The 18,081-nt window shown below is 56.8% G+C and overlaps 1 protein-coding gene across 7 annotated transcripts in view; it reads left to right on the top strand.

The window, feature by feature from the left end:
• Nucleotides 1–1,070: 1,070 nt before the first annotated feature.
• The window catches only part of FOXP4 (forkhead box P4), a 58,036-nt gene continuing 41,025 nt past the window's right edge, over nt 1,071–18,081 (top strand). For 5 of the 7 annotated variants that reach the window (XM_030965637.1, XM_030965635.1, XM_030965633.1 and 2 more), the window contains exon 1: nt 1,071–1,288. The gene's annotated coding sequence lies outside the window, so the exon portion shown is untranslated. Of the gene's footprint in view, nt 1,289–1,792; nt 2,326–18,081 lie in introns of those variants that run through there. The other 2 variants (XM_030965632.1, XM_030965631.1) reach the window with 2 other exon arrangements.

The raw sequence follows: 18,081 nt of genomic DNA, 5'->3' as shown, positions 1-18,081 counted from the left end.
GGGAACAGAGTGGCCGCTCTTTGGTGCCATCAAGATGTAACTGGCTTTGGAAAACCTCTGCATGTGGGAGTGGGATCATCCACCCCCAGTAGTGCAGGTGCCTGAGGCAGGTGGGAATTCAGCCCCAAACACTGAGGCAGCGGCAAGGCTGGGCTGCTGCTCCCTCCCCTGCTCCAGCTGTGTCACCCTGACCCGTGTCCCCAGCGCTGGGAGGCGGTTTGGGAGCAGCACCCGGGGGCTGGATTGGGTGTCGGAGTTTTGGGGCCTCTCTGCAGATGTTTGGGTGCAATATCTGGGTGCTGGTTTGGGTGCAATATCTGGGCGCTGGTTTGGGTGCAATATCTGGGCGCTGGTTTGGGTGCAATATCTGGGTGCTGGTTTGGGTGCAATATCTGGGCGCTGGTTTGGGTGCAGCACCCTGGCACAGCTCGCCCACCCAGGGGCTCTGGGGACCCTGTCCGTGCTGTGGGACGGGATGTCGGGGTGTCACGGGGGTGTCACAGGGGGGATCACAGGGCGGATTTGGAGGTGTTGGGGTCACCAGCTCAGCCTCCCGCTGTTCCCATCTGTAAATGGGGCTCAGCGCCCCTGTCCTGCCTCTGCCCCGTGGGTTGAACTCGATGTTCCGAGCGCTCTTCCCCCACCTGGCCGCCCCTGTGCGTGTCCCCAACCCCCCCGTGCCTCAGTTTCCCCGCCCGCTCCCCCCTTTCCCCAGCCCCACAGCTTCGCTGCGCGCCGGGGACCGAACGCGGCAGAAACCAATTAGCGCAGGCATTAATGAGCAAAACGCGGGGAGGCCCAAAGAACACCGGGCTGGGGGGGGAGGGAGGAGGCTCCATCCAGCGGGGTGCTCCAACCAGCGAGGGGGGACCCCCCCCAAAAAAAAAAACCAAAACAAAACCACAACTCCGGCGAGCGAGCGGGGGGCGCGGGGGGGGATGCTCGGGCGGGGAAAGCGGCTGCACCTGCTTTAGAGGAACTATGGTAGGGCGGCCGGCGCCCGCCCCGCGCCGCCGCCGCGCCCGCGCCGCCGCCGCGCCGAGCCGGACCTGAGAGCGCGGCCACGGCCCGGCCGGCCCCGGCTGCCCGCGCCCAGCCCCGCACGGAGCTCCGCGGCACGGAGCCCCCGGCCCGGCCATGCCGCGCCGCCTCTGAGCTCCGGCCCCGCCGCGCCCGCCCCGTCCAAGTTTGGGGAAGGTGCCGGTGCGGGGAGGGCTGCGCTGGGCTGGCGGGGGAAGCAGCGGCGCGGCTCATGCCCGCCCCGGAGCCCGGCGAGCGGCGCGACCAGGTGGGTGCGAGCGGCGCGTGGTCCCATCCCATCCCATCCCATCCCGTCCGCGGGTGTCTCCCCGGGCGGGATCCCCCGGCAGGTGCGGGGGGCTCGGACCGTGTCCCCCCCCAGCCCCGGTGTCCCCTCGCTGCCCCCCGGCGGGCCGTGCCCCGCGCTCGGCCGCGCCGCGCTCGGAAGTTTTGTTACGGCGCCCGGACAAAGGGAGCGGGGCCGGCGCTGGGGGAGCCGGGGCTCGGCGGGGCGCGGGGGGCACCGAGCGTTCCCCGGGGGGGCGGGGTCCCGGTGCGCTCCGAGCCGCGCGGGGGTCCCGGTGCGTGCGGGCTGCCCCGCCCGAGCAGCGCGGGGGTCCCGGTGCGTGCGGGCTGCCCCGCTCCGGGCGGGCGCGGGGGTCGCCGCCGCCCCCGAGGCGTTTTGGGCGGCCGGTAACCGGGAAGGGACGGGGGGGTCGCGGCCCCCTCGGCGAAGGAGGGGTCGGGCCCCGGGAAAGTTGCGCTGCCGCCGGCACAGCCGCGCTGCCGGTGCCGGATCCGGACCCGCCTCCGCTTCGGGGGTCCCGCACCCCCCGAGGGGGCAGCGCACCGGGGTAGGGGGGGCTCGGCCGCCCCTGCCCTGCAGCCGCCCCAGCGCTCCCTTTGTTGGTGCTTCCCATTTCCTCCCCATCTTTTCCTTTCTCTCCGGCAGTTTTGGTTTAATTCCGGCTGCTGGAGGGGCTCGGGTGGGGTTTTCTCCCCCTTTTTTTTTCCCCCCTCCTCCATCACATTTTAACTCAGCCTCGACCCGCCGCCGCTCGGGCCCGGGGGGTGTGATTCCCTCCTTGGAGAGAAATCCGTAAGTCTGCCCCAAGTTTTGCAATTCCTGCGAGAAGCAGCAGCCGCCGCCGTCCCCGACAACCTGCAGCCTGCCCGGCCGTCGCTCCCGCAGCGCCCTGGGAAAATCCAACGTCCAAACCCTAACCCAGACCGCAAGGTGAGGGAGAGGAGGACGAGGCACGGCTTCGGATGGAGCTGGAGAATATTCCCGAGAAAGCCCCGCAGGTTTGGATTCCGGAGGGGCTGACGGCAGCCGCCTGCCCCGCGGCTCACCCGCGCCTGGGTTTCACCCGGTTGTAAAGTTTGCGGGGGTTCCGTGCGCCTTTGTTTGGACGGGGAAAGAGGTTGGGGAGGCTTTTGCGAGGATTTTGGGGGAGTCTCTCTAACCAGGATACGATGCCCGGTGCTGCGGGGACGCTGCCGGCAGCGGCTGCTGGTGGTACCGGCAGTGATAACGTGCTCGGGAAGAGTTTTTATTACGGAGCATCGTCTTCTGGGAGTTCCGAAATTCCCGGGCAGACAGCGTGTGCTGGCTCACCCGGAACCCTGGATCAGCCTCCGGCAACATCCCCTTCCCACCGCGGTGTCCGCCGTCGTTGCGATGCTCTCCCGGCGCTGGCAAAGTTCAGGGATTTCTATTCTTCCCCGCTCCTCCGTGGGATAAACAAACGCGCCTCTGTCTGCTCTGCCCTCTCCCCCTCTCCGGGAGGAAAGGGCACTTCGGGAAGTGGCCGCCGATGGCTCTGGATGTTTCTTTGGGTGTAGGAAATCTGGTTTGAGTTGGCAGGCGCGTTCGGAGGTGTGGATGGGAGAGAACAAGTGGAGCGTAATTGGGTTTTCTTTTTCCGTTTGGGAGCGATGCTGGTTTCTCTTTCCCCGTTTAAAACGCAAACAAGCCAAGGGCCGTGTGTCTGCCCCTCTCTCCCTCCTGTGCAGTTTTTAATACAAATTAAGAATGTGCGGAGGAGAAAGTGGGAATAATTCACCAACCCCACCTTGCCGGGAGTCGTGGTTGGGAAGTGCCGGCTTGGAAAACTTGCGCTGAGATTATTATTTTCTTTTTTCTGCTGCTCTTAATGTAGTCCTGGAGGAATTCGTGTCCGAATTCCTGCCTAGGATCACTCCTCAGCTTCAGGCAGCCCTTCCCACCCCATCACTTGATACCCCAAGATTTTCCTTTTCCCACCCTCCACCCCAACTTCCATCCGATTAAGACCTCACTTCTCCACGAGCGTCGTAAAGCTGTGGGGCAGACAATAAAACTGTTATTAGTTTCTGTATTAAAAGGTTGGGTTCTTTTTAACCCAAACCAGAAGGAGGATTTACTTTTACAAATTTCTGCTGGTGTGTTAAAAATTTACACGGGGAATGGGTTCCGTGGAGAGCAGGGATTTGATGTTAAATCAACCCAACATGTGTCTCAGGCAGGCGGCGTGACCCGGTCCCGGGTGTCAGCAGGGATGTGTTCCCTTTCATGCCTCCCCATATCCTCGATAAAAACACAGCAAAGTCTCAGCGTTTTCCAGAATCTTAACTCAAAATTAAGGATTTTAATTTTTTTTTTTAATTGCCGCCCCACCTTAAAGTCCATCAAAAATAAATCTAACAAGCTCCAGGAGCGGGTGGGTGGAGGAAATAATCAGGTTTGGAAAAATTACTCTGCTCTCCCCCCTTTTTATTTAATTTTTTTTCTCCTTCAGGTTGCTTAAATAAAAGTGGAAAAGGGGAAAATGTGGGGGAGAAGGGGCAGAGTTCCCTGTGCCAAACCAGGGAGCTTTGTCAGGGCTGTGGAGCCCTGGGAGGCTCCGGCTTCCCCTGCCCTTTGTGGTGTGGGATTGGGGGCTGTGGAGAAGATCCCGGAGCCCTCTGCTCCCAGGATCTCCCAGAAATAACGCTGGGAGCTGCTGCTTTGAGCTGCTCCCCGTTTATTTTCATGTGGAATTTTAATTTATTATTTGTTGGGGGTGGTTTTTTTGTGGTGGATCTCCCCCATCCCAAAGCCCCTTTTTAACGGGATTCTCAGTGTGGGGATGGGGGTGCGTCCGTTCCCGGCCGGATCGAGCATCGCTGGCAGGTAAAATATAAAATCCAAAGTGGCACCAAAGTTGGATTTGATGGGGGGGGGGAAAAGTGCAGGAGAACGGGATCAGTGTGGAAAATCCCCCTCCCCAAGCCCTGCACCCCGGGATGTGGGGTCAGGGAAGGAGGAGGTGAGGGGGGAAAGGCTGAGCAAACGGAGCGAGGTGGAATAAAACGGATTAAAGTTGCTGCTGGGGGAGGTGGGGAAGGGGCTGGAGAAACAGATAATATCCAAAATATCTGTAAAATCCATATCCAGCCCCGCTGTCCTGCCTGGAAACCAGGCAGCCGTAGGTTTTACATCCCCTTTGGAAAGGGAAGAGCAGGGAGCATTCGGAAAACAACAACAACAACAAGAATCAGTGCGATGTATAAAACCAAGTGACACTAAAATATCTCCTCGAGCCCTCGGCCTTTCTCTCCTAATAACCCGGCAGGAATGCGAGTGCACTCAGTTGTGAAGTTGCTGCCCGGAGAGCCCGGGAGCTTTTCTTTTCCGCCGCTGGCTCGGGGGATGCTTTGAGTCTGCTGATGTTTGTGTCTCGCTGTGGGGCTGGGGAGGGGCCGGGGGGCTCTGCCTTTCAGGGTTTTCTCTCCTTTGATTTTTTTCCTTTTTTTTTTTCACCCCCCCGCCCTTCTTTCCCCACCATCCTTTTTTCTCTTTTCTTGTCGGTCCGGCGGGGAGCGGGGCCGGAGGGGGAGAGTTGTGGGGTTGGGATTGCCTTTGTGGCAGCAAGGTGGGGGGCAACGGGAACAGGCTCATTCTTCCCACCGGGGAAAGGCGGGAGGAGAAGCCTGGAGGTCCCTGGGTTTATAACTCATACACATTTATGGCTCCTTGCCTTTCCCCTCTCTGTGGGGTTGGGGAGCATGAAGGATTTGGGGAAATGCTCTTATTTCGGGAAGGAAGGGCTGTGATGGGTTTTTTTCCCCTTCATCCCCGTGGGTTTGCAGCCCAGCAGAGCGCCGGGATGGGGCTGGCAAGGTGGGTTTGGGGTCTCCAGAGGTTGTTCCCCATTGCTGGGTGCAGGGAGGGATCTCACCTCCTCCTCCAGGGCCACCCTGGGTTTTTGCTCTGCTTCCGAAATGACCCCGCTGCCGCCTCGGCGTCACCTGCCACTTCTGGAAGTGGGAACTTGAAATTTCCTGTCCCTTCCTCTCTGCTTTGCAGCTCCCGCAGCACGGACAGGGGCATCCTGTGGGGTGGGGAGCTCGCTCCTGCTCCGTGGGCATCTCCCCACACAGGGATGAGCTCTGGTAGCACGAGAGGGAAGCAAAAAGAGAGAAAATAAAACCACTCAGAGCCTGGAATTTCCACGTGTTTGCCTCAGAAGGTGTAAAAATCCTCTGTGAGCCGCTCCTGGATGCACCTGATTGAAACTCAGGGGGAGCAGCTGGCTCGGAAATAACCCCAGGGGCTGGGACATGGCCCTACATGGAGCTGGTGACATTTGGGGTGGCCCCAGAGCCCCCTGAGTGCCCGTGGGGCTGTGACCAGCAGCACTGGCTCCTGGGCCAGCTCAGGGCAAGGACTTGCACCCATTTTATCTCTTACAAAACCTCCTTGTGCTGCACCTTTTCAAGTCAAACAGAACTTGTAGATCAAGATGGGGCCGGGCACAGCTTGAAAAACTTCCTAATCTTTTTTTTTTTTTTTTCTTTCTTTCTTTCCTCCCCCCCCCTCCAAGTGTTTGGGAGATGAAATCCAGCCAAGACGCCGCTTGAGGGTTTGTTTTTGTTTTTTACAAACTTTTCCTAATTTAAACGGCTCTTGGCACGGCTCAGCGCGAAATGTGTTGTGGTGATCCGGGCTGCCCGTGACAAAAACGTGCTTGGAAGTGGAATGGCATCAGGGAAAAGGGAGAGAGGAGAGGCAGGAGAAGCAGAGGAGGAGGCAAGGAGAGATCCAAAGCCACGATTTATTTTGCAGGGATGAGCTGCAGGGAAAGTCATTAAGGGATTCCTGCGCCACGGGCACGGGGTTGGCACCGGGATGCGCAGGGAAAGGAGCCCGGCGTGAGTCTGGATCCTTTCTCCCGGGGTTTATTTTATTTTTAAGGAGAAGCCAGGCTGTGTTTGCAGCCTGTTGTGCCCAGGTCTCTCTGGGGTGGAGCATTCTGGCGTTGCCAGCCCCGGTGACACTTCCCGGCGGCTCCGTGCCCCGGCAGGTTGGCAGCAGCTGTTGGCAGCGTGTTCCTGTGGAAGCTGTCCCTCCTCCTGGATTGCAGAGCCAGGTTGGCAGCAAAACCAGGGCTTTTTCCCCTGGGAGAATAAAGGAGCAGAGGGTGGATGTGGAGGAAATCTCACCTTGCTCTGCTCAGGGCTCCGCGCTGGGTTTGTCAGAGGGAGAAGTCGGGGTAATAAAATGGTTTGATGGAAGATTCCTCTCAAAACTGTGGGAAAGTGCACAAAATAATTTAAGGGGATAGAGGAGGAAGAAACAAATCCCTCGAGGGGGGATGGTTTGGAGGTGATTTGGAAGTGGTTTTTTTCTGCCTCATTGGGAAAACTCCTCCGGAGCTGGAATGGGCAGATGGGGCTGGGGAGCGCCGGGATGGCCCGGCTGGAGCAGGAGGAGGAAAGGGAAGAGGAGGAAGCCCCAGTGGGATGGGTTTGTGCTCGGGGTGCTGTCAGGCTGTGTTTGGCAGCTCGGGGGGATGCTGCTCCCGTTCCCACATGGAGCTGTGGCCGGGAGGAGCCGTTGGCCCGGAGCAGGGGCTCAGGAACGACTCCTTGGAACAGCCCTTGGCCAGAGCTGGGCTTATCCACCGGGATTTCCCTGCTCCAGGGCTGATAAAGGCACAAAATCGGTGCCATTCCAGGTTCCTGGCTGAGCATCCCACTGCCGGCTTCCCTCGGGATCTGTCAGCTCTGATCCCAAACCCTTCCCTTGCTTTCTCCGAGCCCCGCTTTATTCCACAACCTGTAGATTTTAGGTGAGTGATTTTCTTTTTGCCGTTTATGCTGGGTCTGGGAGCTGCATGTGGATGGGACCACCTTGGAGGAACTGTCATGGATTGGGAAGAGATGCCTTGGAAAGGAGGGAACAGTGGAGGAGGGCTGGAGGTTGGATGCCTAATGCAGAGTACAAGGCCAGGATTGTGCAGTGGAGCCAGGGATGAGCTGGGATCCCGGGTTCCCAGCAGTTCCTTCCATCTGGAGGCCCCTTGGGTTCACATTCCTGCCTCTCCCGGGTGTCTGCCATGCCTGGGAGTGAGGATTTGCCCTTCTGCTGGTGCTCCTGGAGCTGGCACCGGGCTCACAGCTCCGCTGGTGCCTCCCATCCCATGCCAGGATCCTGGCACATCTCTTGGGATGGGGGTTCCAGCACAGGGCACCCCTGCTTTGCCCACACGGTCCTGGGGCTGCTGGGAGGGTGCTCCTGGAGCAGGGGTGTCCCCACAGCCTGCAGGGACCTGGGGCTTCCTCAGCTCCTGGATTCTTCACCTCCAGCTCCTGGAGAAGGGAATGCCTGGCAGGGATGGCAGGGGACATCCCGGGATGGGGGACAGTGCCCCACTGCAGCCTCAGGAAAAGCTTTTGTGGCTCAGGGTGGGCACAGCAGGGTTGGAGGAGCCACCCAGGATGAGGGCACAACTTGTGGCAGGAAATAACCTGGCAGAGCTGAAATTCCTTGTTGAGGATCCAGAGTTTTGTGCTGATCTGGGCAGGAATATTGGGCAGAGACCTTGTGCTGGACAGGGAGAAGAGCTCTCCTGTGTCCCTTGTCCCCAGGGAGGGAGGTGCTGAGGAGCTCTGTGTCCCCAGGAGGGGTTCTGGCACCCAGCAGGTTGCTCCTTCCTCCGGGATGCTGCCAGAGCTGCAGTGGGAGGGAAATTCCCTGGAGCGTGGGGTAGCTTGGATGGGGGAGAGAAACACGGCATCACCAGGCCTGTGAAAAACAGAAGAGGAGCAAATAAAGGCATGGGGAGAAGTGTCCTGTAAGTTTTGAGGCAGGAAATGTTAATTTTGGAAATGTGCTGGGCCGGGCAGAGCTGCAAACCCCTGGATTTTAGCGAGGTGGATTCAGGTGGGATTATAAAGTCTCCAGCTTTGCTTTTCTCTGGGGTTTTTTCCCGAAAATTTACATTTCTCCTTTACGCCCCAAGCTGCTTTCCCTGCAGCTTCCTGGATGGATTTTTATCCTGCATTTCTGCAGCAGGGTCCTGCTGGGATGGGGTTGGGTTTGTGGGCAGGGCAGGGTCCCCCATCCCCATCCCCTGCTGCCCTGCCCTCAGTGCTCAGCCCCAGCAGGGCTTGGGGAGCCAGGCTGCCACAGATGTTCCCCACTAATAAATCAAACCCTCAAAATCAACAGGAATTCCTCATCTGGAAAACAAAAGGGGCCCTTGTCACCTGCTGGGTGGGTGAAGCTGGGGCTGGGGGGTGAGGAGGAGGAGGAGGAGGAGGAGGGTGATGCTCCTGCTCATCCCATTGCTCCCAGCTTGTTGCAGCCTCTTGGAACTCGTGGTTTGGGGTTCTCATCCTCAATTCTGCCTCTCTGGCTCGACCCATTCCTGTCCCTCTGATCCCAAAGCCCTCGGGGTTTGCAGGGGTCTGGGTTTGGCAGCAGAGCCCCTGTTCCCCCATGGAGGTGAAGGAGAGGAAGAACTGGGGCACATCTCTGTAATTTTGGCTTTTTGTGCATATTGGGGAAGGGAGATTCCCTCCCTGTGCTCTTGAGAGAAACAGGTGAAGGGAAATGTCCAAAAATCCATCCTGGGAGAGGTGGGAGCACGAGCGAGTCAGAGAAACCCTGGGAAGGGAATTCTGGCTGAGCTCTGCTCCCGTGGCACAGCACAACCTTCACTCCATCCCCTTTTCCCAAAGTGACAGGAGTGGGACTTGGGCTGGAACTGGGATTTGACTTCCCCTAAATCAAACCCAGAGGTGCAGGGGGCTGCAGGGTCCAGCTCAGCCCTTTCCCATGGGATGGGTCTCAGGGCTGGGCTCTGCATCCTGAGGGATGCTCAGGACCCTCTGGATGCAGCCCACTGCCCTGTCTGGGTTATTCCCACTTCTCCTTTTAACCCAGGTTTTATTCATAAAAGGATACATGACAGGGCTGGTCCCAAATCCCTTGAAGTCTTTCCCTTGATTCTGGTGGGCTCCCACTGAACAAATTCCCTTTTCCCGGGGAAGTGGAGCCGTGGCTCCAAATCTGGGTCAGACTTTGGAGCTGTGGGAGCAGCCCGTGGATCAAACCCCTCCTCATCCCTCATCCACAGGTTTTCCCGCAGCTCTTGACTCTGGCACTGCTTGGAATCAGGAATGCTGGGGTGATCCCCCTGCTCTGTGGGGCTGGGGGTTTAAAATCCTCCCTGAGGAAGAGTCTGCTCCCTTTGGGAATGCAGTGGGAGGGGGTTTGGCAGGTGAGGGGGTGGTTTGGGGGTTGCTGCTGGCTCTGGGAGGGTCGGTGCTGGCTGCTCCCTCGTGTCCCCGCCGTGCCGGAGCAGGGGATGCGTCGGGAGCGTCGCTGCTGCTGAATTTCCAGCTGTAAATTTGGGATGGAGACAGGGCCGTGCCCATCCCTCTGGGAAAAGGACAGAGGGACAGATTCATGTCCTCTCAGAGGGGACAAACAGCTCCTTCCACTGCAGCCTGGGTCCTCCCCAAGCGCTGTGGGAATGAGCGTAAATTGCTGGGTTTATAATAACAATAATAGGGGAGTTGAAGACTCCTGGCAGTGGGCAGGACTGTGTTGGGGCTGGAGAGGACATGGGGGACACAGAGATGTGGCTCATGTCCCTGAGGGATTTGGTGTCCCCAGCTGTGTCCTCCTCACAGCCTGTCTGATTCTGTATCCCGGTGTTGTCGCCTTCCCTCACCACGATGTGATGATTTTTGGTTTGGGGACGTCCCCTGGCTTGGTCCCCTGCCTGTGACAGCCCCTGTGACACCATGTCCTGCCGTGGGTGATGTCAGTGCTCTCTGCCCACCCAGGGGCAGTTTGGGGACAGTTCTGTGTGCCCCTGTCTCACGGGAGATGTGGGCAGAGGATGTGACGACGTTGTGGAGGAGCGGGGACACGGGGGCTGTGCTGTGGCTGCCGGGGGACAAAGGTGACACCCAGAGGGGACAAAGGTGACCCCCAGAGGGTGGGCACCCTCACCTGTGACCCCACGCCAGAGCTCTCAGCTGGGGTTTTTTGGGATCTCCCCTAAAAAAGCAGCTTCCAGTTGTCGGGTGGTGAGTCCTGCTCAGGCAGGGGACACGTTGGGAGCCAGGTGGGCACCTGGGACCTTGAACCCCTCCTTGCCCCAGCACCCCAAGGTGCTCACAGGGCCTCAGGACTGCAGGATGGTGACAGCAGTTGGTGAATCATTATTTAATATTTTTAAAGCATGAGGGTTATTTTTAGGAGGGGTGGAGGGAGCCCAATTCCTGTGAAAAATCCCTGGGATTTGCGGTGTCCCACAGCAGTGGGAAGGCACTGGGAGCTTCCTTGGCCACTGAGCTGGAGCAGCAGCAGCCACCTGGGGGCCAGGACACCCTAAAATTGGGCTTCAGAACCTCACCATTGCCCGGAGGACAAGCAGGGATTCAGGACATGGATTCACTTCCCCAGCTCTGTCCCAGTCCAGCAGGATGTGCTGGGTTTGGGAAGATGCCGCTGTCGCTGAGCTGGGGATGCTCAGGAGCCTGGATGGATCAGCACGACCTGGGAATGCTGAGTGTGACCCTGGAGCGATGCTGTGGGACCAGAGCCCTTCCCTGTGTGCCAGGCTGGCATCCAGAGGGACGCTGGAGCTGTGGCAGAGGTTTGCTGCCATCGTCCCTGCAGGATCCATCCACGCCGGGCCGGGCGGCGCCTCCCGGATTCCCCATGGAAGAGGCACAGAGGGAGTTGTTCCTGGGAAGAGGACATTCCTGGGAAGAGGACATTCCTGGGAAGAGGACATTCTTAGGAAAAGGACATTCCTGGGAAGAGGACGTGGTGGCTGGACATGGCTCATCCAGGTGACACCAAGAAGGGGACCCCGGTGGCCTTGTGATTTCAGCACAGGGTCCTGGTGAGAAGCGCTTCCCGCAGCCAAGGGATGCTCCTGCTTCCTCTGCTCTCTTCCCAACGCCTCAAATATGAAATGCAGCATCCCGCTCCCCTCCGTGGGCACCCAGCAGCATTCCCAGAGCAGGATTCCCAGCACAGCCCTGCTGAACACGCTGCTTCCCAGGTTTTAGTGGAGAAATCTCCGGGGTTATTCCCAGCCGAGCTGTTGGGAGCCGTGTTCATCTGCGGGGCTGAGTTTGCTCCGTGGTGCCCAGAGAAGCCAGGAGATGCTGAGGCTGGCCGTGGAGAAGCCAGGCTGTGCAGGAATAAGATCAGGGAAGCTGTTTGGAGGTGTGGAACCAGGCTCTGGCAGGGCTGAGAGACGGAGCTGGCCTCGGGTCACGCTGCCTCCGATTGGGATGTGAAGAAAAACGGACTTGAGACCAGGACTTTGAAAATGCCCAAGGACAATTCTTGCCCCCACTGCTTTTTTCCTTCTCCCTCCTCATGAGCAGCATAATTTCTGGATGGAAACCAGGCCTCTTCCTGCATAGAAATGGGATTTGCTGTGGAAAGCATCGGGGAGTGCATTAACCAGAGCCTTTTCCGGATGAATTTTTGCACAGACACGACAGAGTCTGGGAAAACTTGTGGCATCTGAGTTCCTCCCTCCTGCTCCTTAGGTACCATGCCTGTTTTTTCTTCCCCTCTGGATTATTTGAAGGCCAGGAGAGACTTTTAGCAACTTCCAGTCTGACTCCCCACTAACTCACCTGGCAAATTTTGCTCCGGGTGGGACGTGAGAGGCCGAGCCTGAGCCCTGGCATCCAGAATGTCCCTCACCTGCTCCAGGGCATTTCTTCCTCCCTGGCTCCATCCTTGCCCTTTGCAGCCTCTTCTGATAGGATGGGGAGTGGGGAGCTCCTGGAGTTTGGGGTTTATTTTGATGTAAGAGTTTCACCCGTCGCTCCCCTTTTGTGGGAGCTTTCGCCTTTCCAGGGATCAAATTGGGACATTTTCCCGTGTCCCTGCTCTTCCTCACTGCCACAGGGCAGTGTCCTTGAGCTTCCATCCATGAGGAAGATGCCTCCTCTTCCTCAGGTGTCCCAGGCTCTGGGAGGCAGGTGTGGGACCACCCTGGCTGGGAATGGGGGGCACGGAGGAGATTTTGGCCGGGGCGTTCCGTGTGCTCCCGGTGGGATGAGGGCTCTGGTGTCTGCAGCAGGAGTTCCAGGTGGGATTTGCAGCAGGGGGATGTGTCCCCAGTGTGTGAATTTTACAAAAAAAGTGTGAGCTGGGCGCTGGGTGTGTGGGAGAGGCTGGAACCGAGCTGGGATTTATGGGGAGATGCTGGAAAAACCTTTGGAAAACGGGTGTGGGTGATGCCGTGTTGGTTACAGCTCTATCCCACACCAGCAATGGGAGCTGCTGGCAATTATTTTAATGGGATTTTGGGGGGATTGTGCTGAAACCCTCATCCCAAATCCTAAAACCCTCATCCCGTGTGGAAGCACAGAGCGATGGATGGGAGTTGTGCGTGGTGGGAATCTCACCTTGTCCCGTGGATTTGGGATTATTTTTTTCCCTGGGAGTTTGGAGGTTGGTTTTTTTTTTTTAATTTTGTTCCCTCTGAAATCTTTTCCCCACCGTCTTCATTATCATTTTTGTTAATTAGATTGTGCTGGGAAACAGTCTCTATTGAAAAGCAAAAAAGCTCTGAGATGGGTTTTTCCAAGTGCGGCCGCGTTCCGGGGCTGGGAGAAGGACGGGGAGGGGGAGAGCTTGAAAGAAATATAATTTTTAAAAAAAAATAATTTCTTCATAAAGCTCTTTAAAAAGAAAACCCCGGGCCCCCTTCCCCACCACGGCCACCTCCCCTCTTCCCCCCCCTCCCCAATTAAACGATTTGAATTTCCACGTTAACCGCTTGGTGCTTCCTCGGCGCCTCAGATGATTAGAAAGGGATATTCATTTATGCCTTTTAAACGCCGCCCCGATTAAAATCAGAGAGATTTTTTCCTTCATCAAAATCTAACATCCTTGAAAAATTAATTTGATGCCTCTTGTTATCAATTAATTGAATCTCGTTGGGAGAGAGGCTCGTGCGGCGGGTGGTTGGAGCCGGCCCTTCTGTTCTTAGTTGCTTTCCCCCCTCTCCGCTCCCTTCTGCTGCTTCCAAACACTGGGACATTATAAAACTCGGCCTTTTCTTTTTTTTTTTTTTTTTTTTTAAATATATTATTTTTACTCATCTCATAAAATAAATGAATAAAACTTGCTCTCGCTCTCTCTGTCTCTCTCCGCCCTCATCCTCCATTCCCCCTGAGTTCCTCTCGGATGAAAGACCCTTTTTTCCCTTCCTTTCTCTCATCCCTCTTTCCTATAACTTCGGAGAAAGGGGGAGAGAAAGAAAAGTTGGGGCTTTCAGCAATTTCTCGGCGGCCAAGGTCCGTCTTTCTTCCTTTCTTTAACGGGGGATATTGGATATTTCATTTGAATCTCCTTTTTTTCAATTAAAAGTGCCCCGTTCCTTCTCTTCCAGCTGCTCCATTCTCCTGCCCTGGCTCGGCAGCCGGAGAAGCGATTTTCCTTTCTTTAATATTTCAGCTCTTCCCTTGAGACGGGCTGCCTGCCTTATTTTTTTTTTTTTAATAGACTTTTTCTCCCTCTATTAAACTTTTCCAATCTTCGTCCCTTTATTTTTTTTCCCTTCCCACCTCTTTAAACAAAAAAAAAAAAAAAAAAAACCACCAAAAAAAAAAATCCAGGAAAAGTTATAAAATGGGAAGAACTGGGTCATTCAGGAAGTTATTGAAATAACTTTAAAATTAGGCTTCACTTTCACTCTCCTTGGAGTGGTTCTGCCTTTGGATCCAGTCTCCTCCCTGGTGGCTCTGTTATTGATGCCCGGTTGGGAATTTGGGGTTGGAGGTGTTGGGGGATCACCCAGATGAGAGCAGAGAGGTGGTTTTGGGTTTCTTCGAGGGAAGGATGTGGGATGGGGATTTGGTGGGGGTGTCCCATCCAAGAGCTCCTCAGGGGTGGTGAGGAGATGTGTCCCCCCAGCCCGGTCCCCTAAGGGGTGATTTGGTGTCAGGACCCCGGTGTCACCTCCCCTGTGCCCTGCGCTGTCCCCTCACTTCTTATGCCCAGCTGGGTCTGGGATCTGACAGGTGAGAGGCTCTCCCAGCCCTACCTGTCCTCACTGAGGGGCCTCTGCTGCTCCTCTGTGGGGTCACCAAGGGTTTTGGGGCTGAGGAGAGGGTGACCCTGATCCATGTGCACAGAGGGAGTGTTTTGGGTTCTTTGAATTCCCATTTGGATTGTGTTGGGCTGAAGGAGAGCAAGTTTTCAGGGGGATGAGAAATGAGGGGATGCAGGGCTGGACCTGGCGCTGTGGTGGCTGATGTGGCTCCGTGGGGACTTCCTGGATTTTGGGCAGTGCCCCTGGCTTTGCTCCCAGTGGGAATCCTGCAGGATTTGGGCACTGGGCCTGCATCCCAAATTGATGGGACAGAGGTGCCAGACCTGTATCCTGACGTGATGGGACACAGGTTCTGGTTCTGCATCCCAACCCACCAGGACATGGATACCAGACCGGCATCCCAACCTGATGGGACACAGGTGTTGGTTCTGCATCCCAGCCTGATGGGACACGGGTATTGGACCTTCAACCACACCTGATGGGGCAGAGGAACTGGACCTGCATGCCAGCCTGATGGGACACTGGTACCAAACCTTCATCCTGACCCACTGGGACATGGATACCAGACCTGCATCCCAGTCTAATGGGACATGGGTACCAAACCTTCATCCTGACCCACTGGGACATGGATACCAAACCTGCATCCCCACCTGATGGGACACAGGTGGTGGACCTGCATCCTGGCCCACAGGACGCTCCATCACCCCAGCAGTGACCCATGGTGGGTGCAGGGACCTCCAGCACCCACCGAGGGGCTGTCCCCACGTGTGGTGGCTCCGGAGCAGTGAGGTGGGAGCCCCGTGCTCCACGTCACTATTTAATTAGACGTCCCTGATTAACAAAACTTGGCGTTAGGCTTCCTCCTGCCCTCATCTTTCCTGGCTCCGAATCAATGGCTTTGATATGCTAATTAGGGAGTAATTTAATTTCAAAAGGCCGCAATTAACAAGGGTGTTGTGGACATGCTGTAGTTAAGCGGCGTAATCTAATTTGCATTAGTAACAAGCAGGGACTAATTAGAAGCTTAATTAGACACTTAGACGGCTCTTGTGTTTACTTTCTTAATGAGATGGAGTGGGGTTCCTTTTTTTTTTTTAATCTTTTCAAGAGCACAGCGAGGGAAGCAGGGATGGAGCAGGATGGGGCAGCCGGGCACGTGCTCCGGGGTGGAGCAGCAGCCCCACGGTCCCAACACCGGCCCGGCCACCTCCAGCCAGTCCCACACCCACTCTGGGAGGGGTTTTGTGTTCCTCGAAGCTTGGAAGGGAATGGGAGAGGTGCCAGGCGGGCATTGGTGTCTCTGGGAATGTGTGGGGTGGGTGTGGGATCACCTGTGGGGTTGGCTGCACTTGGGGCAGCTCTGGAGAGCAAAGGATGCTCTGGGGGTGGCAGGTGGGGCTTGCCAGGAGCACAGGAACCATCCCAGAGCTTCCCATGTTGGAGTCCTCACACTGCCAGGTGCTCTCCAGCTCTCTGATCCAAGGATCCCTGATTTTGGGGGCAGGAGAACCTCGCTGTGGCCGTTCCTGCCTGGTTTCCTCACTGCCTGCCAGTCCCTGGTGCCCACGAGTGCGGCTGGGCTGGGCCGGCACCGAGGCAGGTGAGGAGAGCCAGGGGGTGAAGGTGAAGCACCCGAGGTTGGCTCTTCCCAAAGAAGTTGCTGGGAGCGAGATGAAAGTGGGAGATGAAAGTGCCCAGAGGTGAGATCCCATTAAAGCAGTGCCTGGGCTTAGCCGGTCCCTGGTTCCTTAAATATCTTCTAATTTACAGTAATGCTCCAGATTCGTCTCAGCTCCCCCAGACTTTTATTTTAATCCCCTCTCCACATTTCCATGTGTTTATGTGTTAATTAAAGGGTAAAAAGCCACTCTTGGAGCAATCCTAGGCTGCTGCTTCTCTTCCAGCGAAGCCTTTTAGGATTAGCAGCCGCTTCCTAAAGCCTGGCGGTGCCGGAGCAGGACGGGCAGGTTGCTCAACTTTCTGTAGCTGGGAGCAGATCCAGTGCCTGGGATCCAGCTTTCCTGAGTCCTCTTCTCCTTCCAGCTGTGCAGAGGAGCATCCTGCAGATTTCTGAGGGCTTTGGGAGGGTTTGCTGGGTCTGTGCTCCTTTGGGATCCGCCGGTACCCAGGGCCTGCTCCCTTCCGTGTCCTGGCCAGGCTGGAGCTGGGAGGAAGGCTCTGGAATACTGCTTTGGGACTGGGATGACTCTGGAATGCAGCTTTGGGACTGGGATATGGTGGGAGGGGTGGAAACAGCCTCTGGAAGGTCTCAGTGTCAGTTTGTGTGTCACCCATGCTGTCCCAGCTCGCGGAGAGTTTTCCCAGTGGTGTTTCCCACTGTTATTCCTCATCCCTCCCTCTTGGCTGATGGTTTAGGAGCTCTTGGAGTTTGTGGCTGGGGACACTCAGGGCAGGGTAACCCACAGTGGTTGGGGATGGGGACTCGAGGACAGGGTGGAGGTGACGCTGGGTCCGTGCGTGGCCCGCGAAGGGCAGCCCAAAATTACGGAGCTGCCGAGGATAATGAAAAATAGGGAGATCTGCTGAAATTGGTGTTGGGACAGTGGTTTCTGAGGAGCTCGTGGTGTGGCTGTGGCTGTTCCAGCAGGTCCTGGAGGCTGGGAAATGCCATTGAATTTTCCTGTCCTTGGAATCAGGTGGAGCAGTGGTATTGCTTCCGACGGGTCTGGACGGCCCAAATTTCCTTGGGAGTTTTTTGGGGGGAAACCACTGCTTCATCTGCTCTTGCTGCTCCTAAAATCCCACATCCATTGCTTTGAGCCCATGGTTTTGGTCACCTCCATGTCCATCCTTCCCTTCTGGAAGGCTTGGCGGCAGTGCCAGGCTCCTGGCACGGTGTTCCCACGGGAATTGTGGCACACGCGGTGGGAGCCGCATCCCCAGCCCCTCCCTCCCAGGGAAGCTCCGGGCATCCATCAGCCTGTTAATTGTGCTAATTAGAGAGTGTGGAGGTGTTAATTGGAAAACCCTGGGATCGTGCCTGTTTGCGGGAGGGATGGATGTCAATAAAGCGGGATTGATGACTGGGATGGAGCGTGCTCCGCGCAGGTTAGCGGCGAGTCGGGGGATGTCAAGGAAATGTTGCTGCTCAGATGAAGCAATTGTTAATTAAAAGCCGCGGTAATTAATACACCCTCGTTGCCATATGGTCCTGCCGAAGGCAGGGGGATTCGTTGCTCCGTTTGTAATTCTCCATTTCCTTCCCTTTGTCCTGCGGAAGGTGCGTGGTTGGATAAAAAGGGGGAACAAAAAACGCAGAGCGGTGGTTCAGCGAGTCTGAAATGGTAATTAATGGTAATTAACGATCCATTTGTGCAGCTTCTGTTGCTGTTGCCGTTGGAGGGGGCTCCTCCCTCCCCTTTTAACCAAACCCACCCTTTCCCTCTGGATGTGGGTGTTGTTGGATCTTCCCGCTGGCTGTCTGGGCACCGTCCCTGCCTCTCTGCCTGGGGGAAGGTCTGATCCTGCCGAGCCCCTCTGGATGCCGTGGAGGAGAATCCCTGGAACACTGCTCGTGTTTGAGCTGCGAGGGATGAGCAGCAGGGGCTGAGATGCTGCGGATCCCTCCCGGCTCTGTGCAGGGCTGCACGTGTGCTCTGGCATCGCTCAGCCCAGCTCTGCTCTTCCCACTCATCCCAGATCCGCACTGGCTGGAAAAGTGCTTGTTCCTAATTTAAATCCACTT

Source organism: Camarhynchus parvulus, chromosome 26 (genome assembly GCF_901933205.1).
Source record: "Camarhynchus parvulus chromosome 26, STF_HiC, whole genome shotgun sequence".
In the NCBI taxonomy this organism is placed as follows: domain Eukaryota; kingdom Metazoa; phylum Chordata; class Aves; order Passeriformes; family Thraupidae; genus Camarhynchus; species Camarhynchus parvulus.
The sequence above is the reverse complement of the archived record's forward strand: the minus strand, read 5'-3'. Positions and strand labels throughout refer to the sequence as shown.